General features: G+C 42.6%; 1 protein-coding gene across 7 annotated transcripts in view; it reads left to right on the forward strand.

Moving 5' to 3' along the window:
• Positions 1-22,505, forward strand: part of MECOM (MDS1 and EVI1 complex locus) — a 298,479-nt gene that overhangs the window by 88,621 nt on the left and 187,353 nt on the right. The window lies entirely within an intron of this gene.

Here is a 22,505-nt window from a genome sequence, read left to right on the forward strand (position 1 = left end):
GAGCAGCTGTAATGCTGGCTGTGGGTGCTGGGGAGCTGACAGCTGTGTCTGTGGTGCCATGTGGATGTTTGAGCTCCTTCTCACTCCTGGACCTGGAGGGTTGCTCCGCTGATTTTGTTCAACCTAAATGCTGATGTTATGTTCCTGTGCAAAGCTTTTTCCTCTAAGCCTGGTTTATGTAACTCAACAACTCTAACATAGTAACAGCCTTTCAGCTTCCCCCTCCGTGTTTTATGATTCTGAAAAAAAAAAAGAAAAAGAAATGAAAAGTCTTTCCCCTGTTTTAAAATGTTAAAATGGCAAGGGGCTTCTTACAGCCTGAACTGCGTGCTGTTTACTGACTTCTGCTGTGTGCTGCTCTGGAAATAGTGTTCTTAGCAAAATATGTACGTAGAAATTTTGATCTCATGGAAAATAGTGGCAAAAATTTCCATCCCTTTTAAGAGGGCTGGTATCTGCTGTCCAGGACTCAATGGCATTTGAATGTGAATTTTAGAATGAGCTCAAATACAAGAGCTTACTCTGAACAGCTCCAACTCCAGAGTTGAAGTCTGTATTTGAATTTAATGTCTTGCACTTACGGCTGATGAACTTTCAGGAAGGGCTCGTAGTTGAGAAAGCTTCAGGTGGAGAGGCAGAAAACTCATAGGAAGCTCTGCAGCCAGCACTCTGCTGCCACTGCAGTGTTTTGAGGTTTGGTAAAAACGATGATCTTCACATGACTAAAATGGCACAGTTCACACCAAGTAGGAATTGTGCCCATCTAACTGTGAATGGCTTTCTCTTACGGTGACCTTTAGTGCTTTATTGCGCCAAAGCACCCACAGAACAATTCCTGAGGTCGGATAGCTTTGTGCTTAGTCATGGAATTCTTTCACCTATTTGGTGTGCTTGGACTTTTCCTATCCTCCATAAACACTGGCATGTTCCTCTTTTGATAAAGAGCAAGCAGTATTAGTCTAAAGGTTCATTTGATAGGAATAAATAATATTAGTCTAAAGGTTCACTACTTAATATACACATCCTGGTTATTTTCACTGCTCTTCAGTTTATCTGATTAGCTGTCTAAATAGTGCAAAACTTGATTAGGAAGACAAAATACTGTGGTCTAAAGGACAGAGAAATCAATTGATTCATGTGAAATTTAACCCCTTCTGGCTCAGTATTGCTCAACTCTGAACTTTGTCAGAGGTTCCTGTACTGAGAACTGAAATCGTTTTGTCTGACCTCTGGAGTGTTAATAATATTTCTAAATACAAGATGTAACTCAGGCAAGTATTGGTAGGTTTTATGTAGACATGCAGCGTCTAAAAATTAGGGAAATACGAAGGAAAAACCCTCCTCTGCTGTTTCACAGCTTGCCTTGGAGACTCTCTTGTAAAACAAAAGCCAAAAGTCTGTCACATGGGAATGACAGTTATTTGTATGACCTTATGTGACAGCATCATAAAGTGTTAGAGAAGTTCACGTGCTGGTCTGTGCCCCTGGTGGGTTGCTATCACCAGTGCTCTGAGTGTGGACCCATGTGTGCGTGGTGCCAAGATAGGAAGGTGTTTGAGATGCTCCATGTCCTTTTTCACAGCAGCTGTCCTAGCAAATCCATCCATAAATCCTTCTTAACCGGGATGCCCGTGCTGCGTGCTTTCGAAGTAGAATGCTAGCACAGCTTCTGCTACCATGCAGTACTATGGAAAGGGGGAGGCAGGGGAAGTTGTTAGCCTTGCATTTACTTACAAGCCTTGTGTGGAGGTTGGTGTGCTGGAGCAGGACTCCCTGGTTTGGAAAGGAAATGCTGATTTCTCTCGTGCTGATGGCCGGCGTTCACATGGGCAGCACGCGGGGACTGCTGATGTGAAGAGCTGGAGTGCTTTAGGGAACAGGACAACCATGTAATCCACTTAGGGCTTTTAGTGCATACTATGCTTATTTAACCAAAAAGTCTGTTTAAAAAAAAAGAAAAAAGATTCTTCTCTAATAGAATATGGGTTCTTAATGAATAGTCCCTGTTGTTATGGGACAGCTTAGCGCTGTTAACGTTTTTTTCTCTTGTTTGGCTTTATTAGGTGCTATCTCCCACGGCTATCTGTAAAGCCAATTAGTGGAGAAAATAACAGCCATATTAATCTCCCCTTAGCAGTGCGAGAAAGAGAGTCATAATATCATAGGGAAATTGTTCTAAGTGTGAAAAATTACTCACTTCGTCTATTTCATTTTTCTCCAACTCCAAAATTAATGACTTTCTGAAAAAAAGATATATTTATCTCTGTATAAAGGGAGAGATTTCATGAATGCTAAAGAGAAACCAATAGAGCTTTAATAAAAATGTATATGTCCATAATCCCATGAAATCCTATGAATCCTATTCCAGCATGTTAAACTGCTGATTTGTATCTCTGTGTCAAATATAATTACTGGCAAACAGGAGCTGTGCTATAATATCTATTAATCAAGATTATAATTGGGAATTTAAGAAGCTGTTAGCTTGAGTCAAGAGCTACAGCAAAGCAGTGCTGGTGCTCCTGAGGCTTCAGCGTGAGGCTCCGTGCCCAGCCTGGGTGGGTGCCCTGCAGTGCTGTCCTGCTGCTCCCCATGGGCCTGGGCTCCCCTCTGCAGCCGGGGTGGAGCTCTGTGTTGCACCGTGTGAATGGGGGATGTGGGCACTATTTATCAAATGCAGCCGCTCTCACCAAGCCAGTGAAGAGTCTTGGTTTTGGGAGGTGGTCTTGGGCCTCTCAGATGAGTCCCATTCAAAGAGTCCTTTTTTAAAATCGTCTGCTGAAGAATTTCTTAGCTTAGTCTGTGTTTCCCAGTATGAGAGGTAAGAGCTACGCAACAGTTGCAATAAATATTTCTAAGAACATCTGATCCTTCCAACCTCTCTAAGTGCTGTAGGAACAAAATAGGATTTGGAAAAGAGGTGGCATTGGTGGGCAAGGAGAAGGAAGTGGTAGAGGGGAGCTCAGTGCTATACTGAAATGCCCAGTCGAAGGTTAAAATCACTTATAATTCAATATCTCAACATATTGGGGTACTTTGTCTCTCAGAACATAAAGCTTACATGGTTATTTTCCCCTCCTCTGATACTCTTAGCTCTAGAAGGATGCCTGATGTTTGCGACTTCGGCAAATTGGGGTCACCTCCTTTGTCAGCTTTCTCTCTCACTCCACCCCTCCCTTCTGTTTCTCATTGTTAGTTCTCCAGGTGTATTTCCTCAACCTCTACCAGGTCTGGTCATGAGCTGAACACAGTATGAATGTTCCCAGCCTCATTTTAGCTAAATTAACTACACTTACAGCCGTGGTGTCAGAGCTCTGAACAATGAAAGCTTGCCACCGAATACATGAAACAAAAATGAAATTAGCCAGTGGTAGGAAACTACAAGCAGCTGAGGCATTCAATTGTTAGCCATTTGAAGGATTAACTTCTAAATCATGTAGAGCTCCCTTGGTAGTTTAGCTAGTTGGGCACTCAGGGGTATATAAAAACACACTTTAAAATAGAAATGTATTTCCTCACCTATAAAAAAAAGATTTACTGGCAGGTTGTGATATTATTAATGCTGGATTTTTCTGCCATCGTCTCTAGTACTTAATCATGCTTTCTTTTACTTTCTACGTATGCTTCTGTTGGGTACCCAGTGAAAGACATAGGGATGGACCTGGTGTTTGGAGATAGATGATACTATTAGCAAGAAATATATGCTACCATCTGAAATTGGGAACAGCCTATTGTATGCACTTCTTGTATATGAATAGCCTCCTCATATGGATGTTTATTTGCTAGATATTTTTAGGACCAAGGAGGTGTTTGATATTTGCATCTGGGTGCTATTTTACTACTAATTACAGAGAATCTTCCATACATCCTGACTCTACTGGAAGCAAAGATATGCCAGAAAAAAGAAGCTTTTAGTCAGAGCTGGTAGAAGAATTTCTTCACTAATGCGTTACAGAGTATTGCTCAAAGTCTAATCAGAACTACAAAAAGGGACCTCTGCTAATTGTGGTCATAAGGCAACTTGAATTCAGTCTTCTCTGTGTCATGTGGGAACACTTGTCATGGACCTATGGAGCTTCACAGGGAAAAAAATCCACAACTTTCCTTAAGGTTTTTGTTCTAATGAGACCCTGAACACTCAGACAAGCGTTTATTCAATCAGAATCCTTCAGGTTGCACAATTAAGATTGATGAATTTTATAGGAGTGTTTTTCTTTATAAATGAGTAGTGCTAAATAGAGGTGACTTCCTCTCCAAGCACAGACTTAGTAATGAATATATATAAATATATATTTGTCCAGAGAACCTTTTGCAGCATAAGTCCAATGCAAGGAGCTCAATTGGAGGAAAAAAAAAAAAGAAATAACACCAGCAAAAATAACACAAAGCTGAAATAAAGGGAGGAAAATGTAGAATCACAAAGAAAACCTAAACAAATAAAGTGCAAACAGAGAGTGACAAGCGCACTCAGCCCCTGGATTGGTTATGGATGAGACGACAAGTATATGATGAAATTAATGACCCTCTGTCAACTTTTTAGATCTCACTTTTAAAGAGAATGGACCAAAAATCAATAGCCCCCAAACCACTAGTACTCCAGTGAACCAGTTTATCATTTATCTTACTGCTGGCACTCATATAGAAAGTGCAGCCAAGCACAGCATAGGACTTTCATTGGTAGTCATCATTACATGCAATGTTTGAGCACCCCCGTTAAAGGTCAGAGGTGTGCAGTACAGCTCCTCTGAGAAGTACCTATTTGAAATTACCAATATCTGTGCATGGCTTATCCATGTTATACCCTACTATTTTTTATTTATTTTCCATGTGCATTTTCCCCTTCTGAGCTTTACCCATAGGCTGAAGCAGTGGGGCTGCAGTTGAGGCAGAGCTGACGTCTCCATCAACATTTTGACAATCCAAGGATGCACCTTTGTTATTTCTATATACGCTGAAATACCTGGTATGAGCTAACACTTCCACTGGAAATGGAAATTATTCTCCATTCTCCACACCATGAAAAGTCCTAGAATGGTGTTTTTACATGCTTGCTTTAAGCATCCAGAGCAGACTAGACTGAATTGAAAGCCTATGTAGGCTAATTTTAAGTCAGAAAGTGGTAGAAAGGTCAGTTAAAAAAAATGATGAGTCCCATAATTGCTGCCATGCCCACCTGCAGCCGTGCTATGGCAGTGCACTGGAATTAACCACACCAGGGCACAGAGACGGAGGGCTGCATGAGCCCCTGCGCAGGAGTTATGGTGGCATTCTGGTTGCATGTGCCAAACCCAGGGTCAGAGCACACCTTTACAGAGCCGAGGTGTTCGGGCAGAGTTGGCACAGCTGGGAGAACAAAACATGTCGTGCCCCAGCCTGTGGGAAGGATGGCAGCTGCTCTGTGCCGCAGCAGGCGGCCACGCACTGTAATACTGTTTGGAGCAGAGCTGTTTTCCTCAAGATATCTCAAGTCCACGTGCATGGAATGTCATCCAGACCTGCACGGGGGAAAGAGGAGTGGTTGCAATGGGTAATAGCATTAAAATGACAAAAATGTCTCTAGATAACAAAAATGTAGATAAGGGAAAAAAATACCTCTAGATGTAGTGTAATGCACGGATGAGATGAAATAGGATGGCACTTAGCAGGTTCTGTGTTTCCAGCCATATGCTGTGTTGGTGGCGTCCCTCCGCCCCCTGGCTGTCCTGCCCCAGGTGGGTTGCTTGGTTTCAGAGCCTTGCTTCATTTCTGGCCTCCTGGTGGCTGTCAGCTGGCCTGCCTGCCCAAGAGCTCGTGCAGTTATGTGCAAAGTGTGCATAACTGGAGGCACAGGAGCTGAAATGAGACACAGAATATCAGTGCAGTGGGCAATCAGAGACTTGGACGAAGAGTGCAAGAGCAAATTTGTCATTTGTTTTGTGCCCCAAGTTAATGTTGCTGGTGGATGAGTGTTAGAAGGCACAGCAGAGAAAGTGGGTTTGAATAGCCAGGTCACTGGGATTAAGAGCAACTTCCACCGACATCAATGGGAAAAACTCCAGTGGCTGTGAAAGTGAGGGCTGGATCTGCTATGGGTCCATCCTGGAGCTATGTAGTCAGCAGATAAAATCAAAGATGCCATCAGTGGCTATGAGCCAACAAGTGATCTCGTCCATATCCAGTCAACATTTTTTTCCCAGCATATTAAAGCCATATTTTATCTCTAAGAGTGAATGGAGACAATGACTTGAGTCACACCTATCATATCCTGTTTGCTTGTACAGTAAGTGCCGATACCAGAACAGCGAGCTCACATTATGTGTGCCTCTCAAACAGAAAAGGCAAGTTGCTTCAAGTAGAACAATTCTTGTGCTAATTGCTACCATTTCAAGTTTACCACTCCAGCCTGGCCTCCCTGAATGAACATGTTAATCTGTTAAGGCTTGTAATGCATTTAGACATCCAATGCGTTTAATAAATATTTTCTTTCTTTTCTTTTTTGTTTTGTTTTGTTTTGTCTTCCCGATAGGCCAGAGACTTTTTGATAGAATAAAGTAGGAAAGCCTTATTTGCTTTGACATTAAATCATTCTGTATTCAGTGTGGCAATACCTTAGCTCCAGGGGATACGTGATAAAATTGGAGGAGAGAGGGATGATCTCTGATAGAAACCCATTCCTGACTTCCAGAGGAACTACTGAGCCACTGCTGGCTGCATCCTTCCTCACAGAGGAACAGGAACCATCACATTGGTGTCCAGAAACAGATGCACCTAAATCTCAAAGCTTTTCTGATTCAGGCTTTCAATTTTAGCCACTGACAAACACTGGAAAACATGTTTTTTTTTTCCTTCTAATTCTAAATCAAATATTCAAATCTGGTCAAGGAGAAACTCTCATCAGTGATTTCATAAGAAATACTCACAGCTGCTCTTTGGAGCACGCTTTGGAATAGATACATTCCTGACGTGAGCTGAATCCTTCCCTCGCTGCCCATGAGCTCCTTGGTGTGGTGGTGGGTTGGGGTCTGTGAGGACAGCATTGCAGCCCTGATGTCACCACCTCCTCCCTGTGCACAAGTTTCATAATTAACCTGCACCCCTAAAGCACACATTTTGCAGCAAAAGCCTTCCCATGCTTTGAACTGGAGGGCTGTAGCTATTTTTGTGCATATTAACCAGAGACCTTTTTCTTTAAAAGTGAATGCAAGACATGTTGTGTGTATTATAACTTAAAAGCTTCAGCGGAGCTGCATTTTTGAGAGTTGTATTCATTCTGGAACTGTACCACAATTCATCATATTAAACTTCATTTGTTGGAAGCCTTGCCCTGGAATATGGGCTTGGTCTCTAAGGAAGTGCTTCATTTCTGTATTCCTTCCCAATAACAGCGCACGCCACTGTCTTTTTATTACTCTGTGGCTAGCACCATTCACACAGTGCATTTCCACATCAGGGCTGGAGAGCCCCCCGTCCTGCTGAAAAATTTAGACTGCTGCAGCAGTAATCAGAAATACCAATAAAGTGTCCCTGGTTCTAGGTGGTGATGTGGGATGGAGGGAGAGAAAGATATAAAAATGAATCATGATGTGAGACAGCATTGCTCTGGCAACTGCTTCAGAACCCGAATGCAGTGAGGCTGTGTGAAGGCTTCAGAATATTCCTACGATCCTAAAGAGACCCGCAAAGACATTGCAAACTCATCAGGAAGCCAGTGCTGCGAGGAGGAGGAGAAATGCTGTTTTGAGTCATTCATCCCCAAACAACAGATGTGCTTTAACCTAGAAATAGGTAATATGGCTTCTAACCAGGGTGAACAGCTTCGGATAAACCTGGTTAAAAACAAGCACATATTTAATGCAGGAAGCTGTCTGAGGTGTAAAGAATGGCTAAGTAAGTGAGTGGGACACCATTAATCTTGGTTTGTTTCAGCACTACATCTTTAGCTGTTGAAGAGAAAAAAACCTTGCTCCTAGCTCATAACCTGAGTGTTAAAACTGATGTCCTCCCCATTAGGGCCTGTAAACTCATTAGCACATGGCAATTTATCCTCTTTTATTTCTTCTCAATTATCCTATCATCCATTGTATCTGGATCTGATTACCCTTTCCCAGAGTCAAACATTATCTTGTAAATCATTTGCTTTAAGTCTAAGCCTGCCATTGCATTGCCCAGGATTTGCTTAGGCAGGTAATAAATCAATTAGCATTAAACTTGTGGCGTCATCAATTTTCTTTCCTTGCGACTGAAAAAGGAGTACCTGAACTTTGCAGAGTCCTATCAGGTTTCCTTACTGTCCGCAATGAGATTTCCCTTCTCTTCTCTTGCTTTATCCCACATCTTCAAACGATATCAATAGATTTTGTACCAAAATGGAGAGGAAAGTGCCTGGGGAAACCCCTGCAGACCCTCATGTAAGGACTATGGGAAGAACACTGTTGACTTGGGCTGCTCTGGATCAAGCCCCGGCCAAGTCCCTGTAGCCAGGGGACAGCTTGATCAATGTCAAAGCCCAAATAGCGCTGATTGTCCAGCACGACAAGCCTGTGGCTTCAGGAATGTGGAAATAATGTGCTGTTACTGCCCTTAAGCAGCAGGAGGGATGTGCTGGGGCTCTGCCAGACCCACACCGCCCAGGGCTGCCTCGTTGTCTCTGTGCTACGCTGCGGTGTCGGGGAACGGCGCTGAGCTCCCATCCCTTCTGCTTCCCCCAACCTGATGGCAGCAGCCGAGGTGCCTCTGCCGGAACGGTGCTTTGGCACCAACACAACCCAGCAGAGCAGCGCAGCGCAGGAGCACAACTGGCTTTAATCTGCTCCCACACACTCCTCCTCCAGCCTTGCTCCCGCTACTTTTTGGCGGATCCCCAGGATCTGATTTGACAGTTACAACAACATTTATTAGCTGTAGTCTGGGCAAATGGTGAAAAGGGAAACGTTTCTTGTACCCTTTGCATATAACCTACCGGGGCGATTGCTGAATAGGCGTTCTCGTGTTCAGACCGTGATGTATGCGGCCTATTTAGCATGATGCCATCTCTTCCATATTAAGCCTTCAGAACAAGAGAGGAAGATGTACAACTTTAGCAACACCGACTTGCCTTGCGTCGACCACAAATTAACTGAATGCGAAACTCGTGCCTTGATCTGCTCAATGGAACACGTGAGAATTGGTGAATCCTGTTTCCATGTTTAGGAAGCTCACAGTGCTGTGAGATTTGCTGTTCAGGGAAGAAAGCTGCCCTTTGTACATGGGAAATCCAACTGGAAGGAACTTCAACAGAGGGACTGACATCTGTCAGTATAAGCCCAGCAGTGCTTTATCTGCAAACCTCTGTTGCTCCTGTGCTCAGTACCTGCAATTGCTGCTGTCCCAGGAGAGCACCTGTGCTTCTTACTCAGTTTCATGATAGAATAGATTGCTTCGGTAACCAGAGGACAAGGAGTTGGGAGCTACCTTTTGCCATTGCTTGTGTTAACCGTGGTTTTTCATTTCGGGTGGAATTTTTTGTAGAGCCCTGAAGTTTTTCATCATGGCTATTTCTCTTCCTATATCTCCACTTGGAAAATCATGCTGCCAAAATCATGAATTCCATTGTCCAGGACTTGGACATGAAAAAGGGTAGCTCATAAAATGCTTGAAGAAATGAATTAAAATACATAAAATGCAGATCTGTTCAGACATGAACTTATATATAAAGGGCTTTGTCTGAGTGCTAACCCTTGGAGAGTGTGTTATCTCATAACTCTCCCCAAAAGTGTCACATCTTCCTCTGAAGGAGGTGGTGTTGGCCACTGCCAGAGATCATACAGTGCCATTCAGTGCTCACATCTGCAGCTGCGTGTCTCTGTATGTTGCCTGTTACACCTGGCTGCTAAGGCATGGTGTGCAGATTGCCAGTGTTGGGTCCATTCAGCTTCGTCTTTGGGACAGCATTTCCATAGAAGAAAATAAAGTTTTCCTGATTTCTGTTTTTAGACATAACCAGTTGTTGCTGTGCCTTGTAGTTTGATTGTTCTGCAGCCATTCCCATGCAGTTTTATGTGACAGTCTACAGGTGATGTAAGCTGCTGACTGTAAAGGGAGACCATTAGACACGCCTGGCCATCAGCACTGGGATTAGTATTAGTTTTCATGGATTTTGGAGGGGTTTCTATGGGCTTCAGCTGTTGACTTGATACATGCCAACAGCTAGCCTGCAGGTTTGCAGAGGAAAAGGCTGAGGATTCCGTGCATTTGTGAACAAGTTGGTGGAGCAGCTGGCTAGGATGGACAGAATTGTGTTTTACAGGTAATTTTTAGAGAATTGCAGGCAGAAAGCAATGAACTGGCCAGGCCATGCAAACCCTTTGGTGGAGAGGAGAACAAAGACACCCCAGTTCTCAGCCTCATGCAACTCCAAGGTTATCTCACTGTATCTGACTCTGACACGTCCTCTCAATATCAAGTACTTCAGTAGAAGAGAGACAGCCTTTCTCTTCCCAAAAGTTGGGGTTTCAAATGCGAACTCGGAAAGTTTTCATTAAACCCCAGGGATGTCAGATACAAGGGATTTCCTGGGACTCTTAAAGGTCGTTTCTTAAACAGTTTCTTTTAAGCGCATATGACAAATGATTCCCTTGGCACAATAAGCAGTACGCAAGGCCTTTAATTATAATATAGCACTCAATATCTTTAGACATCCCAGCATTTCCTATGTATCCTACACATTTCATTACAAGGAAAGGTTGAACAGAATTAAAAGGGTGACGTTAGCCCAAGATTGATGGCCTACCTGCCCAAAAGGGAAAGTCACAGCGCAAGTGAGCACAAAGGGAAGAAGGATCCAAAGCAAGTTTTGATTGCAGAGGAGACTCGGATAAGAGAGTTTTTATTATCCACAGCTTTTAGCCTTATTTACCATCAGGCTACCTTGCCACAAGCATGCTTTTTAGTTCTGACAGCTCTGAATTATGACCATTGTGGGATCCTATCTCATTAACTGAAATGGGAGAATAAAACATCAAACAATCATAAAAATAATTTGGCACTGTGAAACCACTTAGGAGCAGCTGTCAAACAGGTTGGAAGATAAAGTTCTAAATAAAAAGAATAGAGAGAGCTGCAATGTCCTGCCATATGCTTCCTCTGCATTATAGACTCCTTAATAATATGAAGTGCCTGTGTTTATGCAGAATAAGCCAGACACTCCATATATGATATTGATTATGCCTTAACCCCAATTTAGTAAAGACATACTCCTCCTTTTCCTAATCAGATATTGCAGAAGCAGTTTTCTGAAAATGTCCCTAATGCCAAGATATATTTTATCTCCGAAGGCTGTGGCAGGAGATAGGGCTTTGTCTTGCCTGTTGTCATGGCTTGGAGCCCAGTTTTAGGACAGCAAGGCCCCAGTGGGGCTCTTCTCCAGCAGTTTTCATCCAGCAATTCAAAAACATACATCTTTATCAAGCTGTTGTTGTCAGACAACATTAGATAATTAATAGGCCATTTGTCAGCCTGCACAAAACATGTTAAAATCCCAAACACAATCAGGATAAATATAGTTGCCTGCTCTCTGAAGGCTTTTTGTTCTGACATGCAGGCATTGCAGGCAGATATTTACTATTAAACAAGACTCATTATTAATCACATCTAATGTTAATTAATTAACCGCCTCTGTGCATTGAGTGCTCTCTGTGACTTTCAATTGTTTTGAGGAGCTAATTGGTAACTTAGCAGTTTGCATGCAAGTTGTTTCTTGTTCCGCTCATGTCAACTTTTTCAACTTAATAGAATAATTGTGTTCATTAAAAAGGTGTGAATAAAATGGGATATTCTTAGCAGTGAAAATTAATATTGCATTAAGCCCTCGTGTGAACTTTTTAGGGAAGATGCAGTAATTCAGACCAGATCCAGCTTTACTGTTGGCATTGTCGAATTAGGGCAGGTGTGTAGATGCAGAGCTCTCTGAGGCCTGGAAATGGAACGCAGATGATATTGCACCATTTCCCCACAGCCTGAGCACCTGGAGACACCAGGCAGCCATAAGGAGCTACCAGCAATCAACGAACGAGCAGCTGAGGAGCAGCAATTCCAGGGGTGCCTTTGTACACACTGATGTGTTTACGGTTTGGTCCTAAATCTCCTTAGCCCCACATCTCACTTAATGCTGAGAAGTGGAGAGCGAGTGTCACTCCTCTTGGTAACATGCCACCAAGTCTGGTTCGCATCCTGTTAGCCTGATATATTTGACTGAGGAAAGGAGCTGCTAAGAAGCAGGCCCTTCCCACTGAAAGATGCCCTTCTTCTGGACGCTATTTGTTTTTCATGAGAAGGAAAGAAGGGCAGGACATGCCAGCATAGGCTAGGCCAGCAATCCATGCAGCAGAGCAACACAACACTTTTGCAGTTACTTTGCTTGCAAAATTTCTGCTGAACCAGACAGGAGGGCCGTGGACATGAAGGCTGTAGGATTTGGTCCAAGAGACCCCACAGGCTGTATATGTGTCTTGATAGAAAAACCTGCAAATGAGTTGTTTGTTTTTTTTTTTCTCCTGTAACAAAACTGTATTATTCTGCATTCTGAATGTGAGTTGAATGTTGTGATTGCAGAGTGCACACAGAGGACAAATTATCTTGCAGAACTATATAAAACCACTTTGTAAAAACTTTGTAAAAAGAGGAGAGGATTGCTAATTACCTGTCCCTAGAAGATCCAGTCCTACAAAACTTCCTTGGGAAACAGTAGAGGTCCTCTAGGAATCCTGTACACAAGGAGCTTGCTGTCTTAATCCCAAAGAACTTGCAAAAATTGCCTTTCTCTCACATCCCCATTATACAATTTTAGGGCATAAGTCTCTGCTACGAAAGCTATGAATCTTTTAAAACAGTCACTAATTTCATCACCCACTAAATAAAGATGACATTTTTGTAAAATATTTCATCTTCAGACTGTCTGTCCAGCCATGCTTTTGCACTCTCTCCTCTTTGCTGTGTCAATATTTGTGTTACCAACCCTTATTTTAGATGGTTTCTAACTTGATCTTACATTTATTTTGGCGAAGAACGTGGAACACAACTTCGTACTGAGAGAGAATTTGTTTTAAGAAGCGATGATGATGATGGGCTTCGACTCCGAGGGGGATTGGAGTCCTTGGGGAAAGTGCTGCCCTCCCGGTCAGAGGGACTGGCACAGCCTGGCCATGAGCATCCTGCTGCCAAGCCATCTGTGCTGTACCACAGCACTGTGCTGGGAAACAAAGCCCATGTTCTCCTCCACACTGCTGCGCCGTCTCCTCCCTGTAAAGTCTGATGGTCTGGCTGGTGGAGAATGGCTCACGTAGGGGAATTGGGTGCATCTCCTGCAGCTTCTGTCCACTGAGGGCTGCAGGTCTTCCCTTGCAGGAAGAGAAAAATGAACCAGCCTTTGTTGTGAGCTGGTAGCAGATCAGCAAGCACGTGAGTCCTGGAACTGTCTCTGTGCCGTGATCCAGTATTTGAGATTGAGAATCACAGTGTGTCTCAGTTGTGCTGAACACCTAGTCAAAAAATCCCCAAGTAGTAAATAGGAGTCCTGGATACAAAGATAGTTACTTCCTGAGCCATTCCGAGACTGCAAATAAATGGTTAAAAACAAAACTGTAGGCAAAGATGCATCCAAAAATGTCAAGTACATTTTCCATCAAATATTCCTACGTTTGCGCCTTCATAATCACTCATGCGATTTAAATGTGTGTATCAACTATTTCCTTTTACAGATACACCTAAATGTCTCCTAGACAAGGGAACTACAGCTTGGATCATTTTATTCCTGCTGAATTGCTGATACTGAATTGTATGAAAGGGGAAGCTTAGGCTAGAGTGAAAAATGTCCTTTAGCTAACAAATCCTGGTGCTGTGATTACACTTAAACCATGTTAGCATTACAAAAGCAGCCTCATTGGCTGAAGCTGTAAGGGTTGCATGAGGCTGCAATACATTCTTCATCATAAGTCCAGCAATATGCTTCAATTAAACATCTGTCACAGGCGCTTCTCCGGAGAGTACCAAGCTGTTGCAGTTTGGTTTTCATTTGTAACTGTGGCTCCAAGCACAGGGCTGCTGGGACCATGGCACCCTCAGTCCCTCCTGGTGTTTTTTTGTTCAAGGAGGTGCTCAGGGTGTCCATGTTAGCTGCCAGAGGTGTTATTTGCACCCTGCAGCTCTGTTGTGTTCAAAAGCCTAGCAAACTGTTACATTTCCAAAACGGGATTCAAAAGATGCAGACATAAGTGGTTAAGTAGGTTTAGGCTAGTGTTTCAAGCAAGGCACATGCTTGAGAAATAATATTTGTATTGGCTCTGGGCTAGAAAATATACAATCAGGAGACAAACCAGAAACATTTTCTTTCAAGCTGTAATGCTGTTTTAAGAGGAAGGGATATTTCATTCCGCAGACAGAGGAAGAAGCTTCCCTCATCCAAACTTTGAGCTGCGAAATACTTTTTCAGGCACAGAAACTCGAAAATCATGTGAATTCATACTCCTGCACTCTCCCTCTTCTGTAACCCCAGATGAGCCTGCTTCCTAGGCAGGAGATGGAAAGCACGGCCGTGCCTGCGGAGAACACAGCAGCCTGGCACTCGTTTGCATTTTCCCACCTGTTCTGGACCAAAGGCCTGCAGCCATTCTGTCTGCGTTACACCTTCACCATTAAAAACGTGCAGTAACCTCTGAGCTCAAAAGGCAATTTCACCAAATCATGTCATGATTATCAAGTGGCATCTAACACTGACCAGTAGGTTACAACCTATATTTCCATATGGGCTTTCAAATAAGCTTGCCTGGAGAACAAGAAATTTAAGGCTACCCCTCTTCTAAAAATACAAAACCATTTCAAAACAAGAAATAATTCTAAAGAGAATTTGTATATGCTTGATTGATTATCTTATTTTAATCCATATTAAAGCTTTAAGTCTTTAGGTGTGGCTCCTTAGTTCTAACATCTCATAAATTATGGCTATAATGAAGCAGTCATTTATCCGGGGCTGATGATAAATGGCTTGCCCTAGGAGGAACTAAAGAATAGGCAAGTAGATCATTTTCATATTTGGTGAAAACAATATTAAGTACCCAGACCTCAGTGATTGCCCTAATAAATGAATAATCTGAGGTGAGGGGCTTGGCAGTCAGTGTAAAAAATAACCTGAGCTTTCTCTGTCATTTGTCAGGCTTTGCTATGACAGCATGCATTATGGGTAAATGAGCAATCAGCAAGAACTATGTTATGGCTGGGATGTTTTTGAGAAATTTATCATATGCATTGCTTGGTACCTTTAAGACCTTAAGGCTTAATGGCTATAGTGCATGACTGCAAGTGAACACAGTTCTTATTTACCATCCTATGCTTCATTTGCACTGGATCCCCTTTTTTCCACATATTAGGAGAATGAGCTTCTGTCTGTATCCTTTCCCAGACTTTCTTCCCCTTGGACATTATATTCCAGCCTGCTCCATGTTAGCTGTAAGGCTCCGTGGTATTTCAGGGATTTTGAGGATAGCCGGGCTTGCTTAGTAGAGATGTCAATTCATATTTAATGAGCTAAGTCAGAAACACATGGAGAGGATGTGTAGGGACAAAACTCAAGGGAAACGGGAGGAAACACAATAAAATGCTCCTCCACACACCTGAAGTGCAGTGGGAAATTAGGCTCTGTTACTTCTTAATTAGCCATGAAACATCCAGGTACAGAGTGGGGATCGCAGTGAAGGGTGGTGTGATATAATCCTTCCAGGTATAAACTCCCCAGCATGCTTCCCACTGCAGAGCAGTGCCAATGGTGTGGTGTGGTGGTGTATGATCCAATACCCAACCTACCCGCTCAGAAAGTGCCCACTGTTCTCCTTTCTGCTGCTGAGACTTGATGTTTCACCTGCCAGCTGTTCTCCAGAGCATTTCAGCTGTCACTTAGTGGAAGGCAAGGCACAAAGCACTGAAACGCTCACTTCTCAACTTTTGAACAATCCTTTAGCTGAGATAGGTGAAGGCACCAAACAATGCTGCAAAACTGGGGGATCCAGACATGCCAAGAGCAGAGCTGAGATTGCACATGTGGAAGGGAGTCCCGTGCAGCGGCCATTGCTGCAAATGTTGGCACAAGTGATAGCCTCAAGTGGGCACAGATGTTGAAATGTAGGCTCTGGATTTTCTTTGAGACTTCTAAGTTGTGACTGAAATGGATAGGAATTTCTCTCTCCCTAAACAAACACAGATTAGGAGGAAAGCTGCTAGCTGAAGGAATGAGCAACCAGGCATGCTCTTCATCTAGGTTTGAGAAATAAAGCTTGTTCTGGCATTGCACCTACCTCTTTGTAGGGTGAGTGTTACATGTACGTTCCTTTTCTCTTCATTTCCCTAAGGTTTTTGAAGGAGGAAATGATGCACTGACACAAGAAAACATTAGTTGCTTCTTTAAAAAATGGAATGTAAAAATGCACAAGCCAAGTCTTTTCCACGAGCAGAAAAGACCCTTAAGGTGAGCCTTTGAGGTGAATTCTTATCTACTACTGTACTGTTCTCTGCTCCTAAGACCTCACCCTTACAGTTCTGCTGGCACTTTGTTTTAGCTACGTCAGCTCAGCTGAGTCCATATCTTATGGTCTGCTGGATCAGAACAGAGCTACTCAATGCACTCCAGTATGAAGCCTCTTTGCTCCCACCAAACATGCCCTTCTGCCATCTTCCCTGCACCTACATCTATGGATTTTATTGCTTTAATAATTCTTTACTATCATTGAGAAAAAGAATATTAGAAAGTGCTCTGATCTATCCTTTCTGAACATTTAAACGCCAGTCTGCCACAGCTTTCAATATCTCCTTACCTGCTGCCACTTATACCTTTCACTTCTCATCAAGGAAACAAAGCCAGAAGATTAAAGCATTCCCAATTTAGCTTTTTAAATAGGGAGTGAAAGTTGAAAGCAGACCAGCTGAGAATAAGCGCCACTGAGAACTGCAGCTGGGCTGATGCTGTTAGCAAAAAGAGATGACTTCTGGCTTCTGATCTGTCATTTAGGGAAAGTTGTTTATCTATAGACATCAGAAGAATATATATAATGACCTTTTTCACTGGGATGAAAGTTTCTCTGTAGACCGATCAGAAATCACATCTCTAAATACAAAGAGTTTCGTACAGCAGCAACTATCTTGTCTAGAAACATCTTTGTGGAGCCCTATTAATATCCTAGAGATCTGCACGGGGTTGGAGCCTCAGACAGGACCTGAAACTCTTAAATTAATTTTCAGAGACTGAATCTGGATCCTGATAAATGAATTTGAAGACCCTGAAGCTGGAGGGAGAGGAGGGCAGAGGGAGGTGGCAGGTCAGTGCATGGCCAGGAGACAGCTCTGGAGTGGTGTGGGTGGCAGTTTCTGAAGTGCCTGTATAAATAATCTATTTGATTGCCACTGGTTTTCACTGGCAAACAGACACTGAACTCTTTAATGCTTTCTTGCATGCTCGTTCATAGTGCTTCCACTGGGTTTTTGCTGATGTTTTAGGGTGAAATACTCAGCAACCATCATTATGAAGATGGAGAAGAAGAGAATTTAAATCAAAACCTTGTTTTCATTATCTGTCTGCTGCGCTCATTCCAGCTGCTCTCCTATGCCTCTTTGCATCTGTTCCAAGTTGACAAAGTGACTAGGAATCCTCCCTGGAGCTGTGAATCAGGTCTGCAGGGAATGTGATTTGGACGTGGCATCAGAACTCTTAGTAGGAAGGAAATCACTGTGAGTTGTCTGCAGGGCAAAGATGAAAACAGCAAGAAGGTACCAGGAGCTCAGCTGCTCCAAGCCATCTCTTTGTAACATAGATGGAGCTAGAAAGTAAATACAGAGCAGCAGTGTGCTCTGCTGGATCAGTGAGCTGAATGGGCTGAGCAGGGGCTGAGAAGAGCACACCTTCCAGCTCAGGAGGAGTTAGGGGTGATGAGAAGGCACAGAGGGTACAGCAGGAACTGCACGACACTGTCTCAGCTGGGTTTGTGCAACTTCATTCTGATGAGGGCTAGTTTAGCAACAAAAGTCGGCTCCCTTTATAATTACAGTTCAGTGCCACTAGTGAGAAGCCTCCTTGAAATGGTGGCATGAGGGTCTGTGCTGCAATGTCCCCTACTTTCTTAGATAGCAGGGCTATCAGAAAGCTATCTTGTCCCTTTGCCACGGGGACAGAAAAACACAAAGGGCCCTGGGCCTGTGATGTTTGCTGGTTTGCATAGAGGAGGATCTCAAGAAGAGCAGAGGACACAAGGCAGCATCCTCAGCCCCTTTCCAGAGGAAACAAACAAAAGTGATGGTCTGTTTCTATCTATAAGGCTTTGCGACATCCCTTGGCTTTAGTCCTTGCTTAGTTTCAAAATCGTAATCAGTGAATCATAAACACAGCTTTATGAATCCCTACCATAATGAAATTCCAAATATTTAACCTTTATTCACGCAGGCAATATTTTTCCTAGCGACCCAGTCTGTATGTTCCTGATATCTACAGACTCTAATGTTGGAAGAAAACAGTTAAAAAAAAAGATACAGGGCAACATTTCTAACGAGACCCCAATCTGTATCTGTATGTGTAGTTTTTGTGTGGGTATCTTTTTACTTCTAAAAGATAGAGGACATTATGATAGACAAGTCCCACTAAACCAGCATCAATAAGAATAGCTTGTAATTGAGAATGCCTGAAGTGATTATTGGAAAGATTAGAAGTATCCATCATGTTGATATATGTGGGCCTTTTGATTTAAGTTTTGTGTCTAAACATCTGATTCATCTCACTGAAGCTCAGTTAGCACTGGCAAAGGGAGGTCTTCATTTTTTTCTTGAATTTATTTGATGGTTCAGTCCAGAATTGAAAACACAGAGATAGGGTTCTCCTTGAACAGGCTCTTTGCCTCAAAGTCTCCATGTGGCATGTGGAGGTTAAATGTTTATCCTGGGCTACGTTCTGCTCTAAGTCTTCTCTGTTTATAACTGAGCATGTTATGAGTGTTGGTTTGCTGTGAATATACAGCTTTCAGGTAACTCCTGACAAAGTAAAGGAAGGTCTGAACGTACTGAGTGTCCCTTTTTTGTTCATTCTGATCGTACAAAACTAAACTAACATTAAAAAGTGAACTAACTGCAAAAATACAGTGAAAAAATGTGAGGGCACTGCTATGGCAGAATTTCTCAGTTTGACGTGACTCTGTCTTTGACAGTTCTCCTAAGGTAGGTTATTTTGGAGAAAACATATGTTTCCATTTTCTCTCCCTCGGCTTCCCTTTTAGTCCCCAGGCTCCGCTAGGGTCACAGCAACATTAAGGCTTTTGTCACTGTGATTAATAGCTCTTTAGATCATCTTTAATTCACTCACTAATGACTGAGGGTCTTTCTGCTCTCCAAGTAATCGCGTGATGTATGAGCCAATAGTACACCTTGTGGCAGAGGTGAAAATCATTCAGGCAATGCAAATATTGTCATGGGGACAAATGTTTTCCCTGTTAATAAAAATTAATGAATTCTACCCAGGAGCTAGTTAAAGAAGCTATGGTGAGAGAGATCCAAACACAAACAAGTTGGTGCTGCTTGGAACTTTTAATTCAGCCTTTCTAGATATGTGAGGATAATAATTATTAGTATTTCTGCATCTACATAATAGATGAGACGGTGGCAGGTTGATTTAATTATACAAATGCATTGCTCTGCAGGTAGAGCTGTCTTTCAGTTATGCCCACTCAGTGGCCATCATTTCGGCACCGTTACTTCTCTTTGCCAGGGTTGTGCCAGCAGATTCAGTGCTTGGCAATCTCTAGGAAAGTGACTTCCAGCTCCTGGGCTGAACGCTTGCTTCCAGCCAAGAACGATGTCAGCCAGGATATCATAACAGTAAAATGATGCAAAGATGTTTACATTTTTAAGGCCCCTGTTACACATCATAAAAGGTTGATGAAACAGGCTGTAAATTAATCGTCTGGAAGCAGAGGAAACGCTTTGTGTATCTTATTATATTTACTGCACATGCATGAATAGCAGTAAAAACACTGCGTCTCCCATCTGGGTCACCTTAGGGGGCAGCAGTTCCAGTTGTGGTCCTTTCCCTTGCCCAGGGCTCAGGCGTCAGTGTGTGGAGGTGGTGGGAAGGTGCACCCGTTTCTGGATGGAGCACACGCGTGGTTAACGCTGCTGTCTTTTTGTTTCGTTTTGATAGTCACCAATTCTTTCTTCTGATGACAAAAAGCTATTGTCTCTGTGGAATAAATATTTCTGAATTACTCCCCAGTCCCAACCCTATCATTTACATCTTAGAACGGGAAAACAGTAAACTTTTAAAAGACATAATTTTACCTCTTCACAGCGCTTATCTACAAAGGAACATATTACTGAGGGGGGAAAAGAGCTCTGGTTGTTACTATTATTTCTGGTAGACACCCAAGGAGAGTAGCTAATTTGTTCTTCATTAATGCCAAGGACAAATAAAAAAGCAAGGACTAAATTATGCATTTATTTCCATTGTGCCTTACCATGGGCTTCTGCTCCCCACCATCCTCCAAAAGAATTCCCAAACCTTTGCTGTGTATTTCATGCGATACCGTAGGGTGCACTAATATGGTTTTAAAAGAAGATGAATTTAGTGGTGAATCTTAATCGAAGGCAGAAAATTACATGCAGCCCCCTGCTGAAAGGAGGATGGACAGTTGGCTACAGTCAGAGCCCTACAGCAGCCTCTTGGTACTGGTTCACTGAGGCCTGGGACAAAACCTTAAAGTTTAACACCTTTGAAATACGAACACTTTATTTTTTTGATATAAACCTGGGCTTGTAGACAATTTTTTTCATTACATCAGTTGCCTCTGGAGCTGAGACAGTCTTGAACCTCAGTTTGAGCTTTGGGTAACTGGAGGCTAAATGCCTGGCTTGTAGAGCCCCTTGTGAAATCAAAGGGATCTAGAGCTTGCCTTTCATCTACTGGCTTACAAGAGCACAGCGATACCTGTATGCCACAGGACCAAACACTCAGCTCCTTGGAGATGAAGGACATTTTACAATGATTCATTGGGCAATGGATGTGCCCTTTACAAAGGTTTTCAACTTGCATAAAGACCAAAGCCTTTTGAGTTGCTAATTTATATATATATATATATATAATACAAAAAGTCCTTTATTCACTGTAGAGCATTACATATTCATTGAAAAGAATTTTTAGTTTTTCTATCAGAAAAAAATATTTGTCTGTTGTCTCAAAATGCTGTTACAAATGATATCTTTGCATACATGTATTTCTATATAGACTATTAAGATATTAAAAGATCTGCTATACTGTACGATACATGCTGTTATTTAAATGTAGCATTCAGAATGCATGGCCATGTTAGAGACTGTGCCAGTTATTACATTTTTTTCCCAGCAGAACAACTCTGTGGAAAATTAAGGATGGTTCTCTGTTATGTTTTTGGAGATGTAACCATAACACATTTGGGAAAATCAAAACCTGGAATTCACAGCTCACGTCTAACCTCAAGAAAAACAGGTTATATTAAATGAAGTTCATTTAAAAATAATTGGGGAAGATTTCTTACTGCTCCCTAGTGATAAATTGCTGCAGTCTTTTCTTCTATTATCACCCTGCTAGTTCTCTGCTCTTCGGCCCCCATTTAGGCATCTAAATAAGATCCAGATTTGCCAAAGTGCTCAGGAGTTGGGATTTTCCACTGGGAGGCTTTCCTGGACTTGCAGAAGAATTAGGTAACGGAGATGCTGAGGGCCTGGCTACTCATTTGGTGTCACAGTGGGAACTGCTCTGTTTGGCAGCCTGGATCTAACAGATTTCAATTGTCTGGGATTTGTTGTTTCAGCAGTTTCAGGCCTGCCTACAAAGCACTCCTGTTTAAGCACACGAAGGCCACATCAGCATGGCCACTTGTGTCACTCACTGCTCATGGGAAGCTCCTGGTGGTGTCTGAATGGAAGCTACTAACCTTGACACCAAATTGCTTGTATGCAGAACAGCAGCGACTGGAAAAAACGCTACTAAAGTTTTACCAGAGCATAAACAAACTCTTACAAAAGTGTAGAGGTTGTTCTGCTGAGAAGCTTTGGCTGTTACAAAGGCTGGATACTAATAAGTACGTGTATATATACACACAGTAGTTATTAGTAAGGGTGTTGGATCAAAGCAGCACTTTGTCATGGAGCATCATTTTCCTGTGAAGAATTGAGTGACCTAATAGAGCACACCTGGCACGTTTGCATTTTGGAGTTTCTTGCTGATTTTTCTTTTTTCTTTTTTTTTTCTTTTTTTTTTTCCCCTTAGAATTACTTCTCCTATTCAGTTACTAAAAATCCAGCTCTTTTCTCTGTGCAGTACAAATGTATCCATACTGCAGAGAGAATAGCTGCAGGAAGTAAAACAGATTCAACACAAAGTAACTTCACTTGCTTCCTAATAGGTCTGATGCAAAGCTGAGGAGGGGCATCATTAGAAATTCCTTATCCCTCACTCTCTTCCTTTTCCCCTCAGACTTGATGAGTTAAAGCCTGGG

This window comes from Tympanuchus pallidicinctus, unplaced genomic scaffold (assembly GCF_026119805.1).
Source record: "Tympanuchus pallidicinctus isolate F22 unplaced genomic scaffold, pur_lepc_1.0 scaffold22, whole genome shotgun sequence".
NCBI lineage: Eukaryota > Metazoa > Chordata > Aves > Galliformes > Phasianidae > Tympanuchus > Tympanuchus pallidicinctus.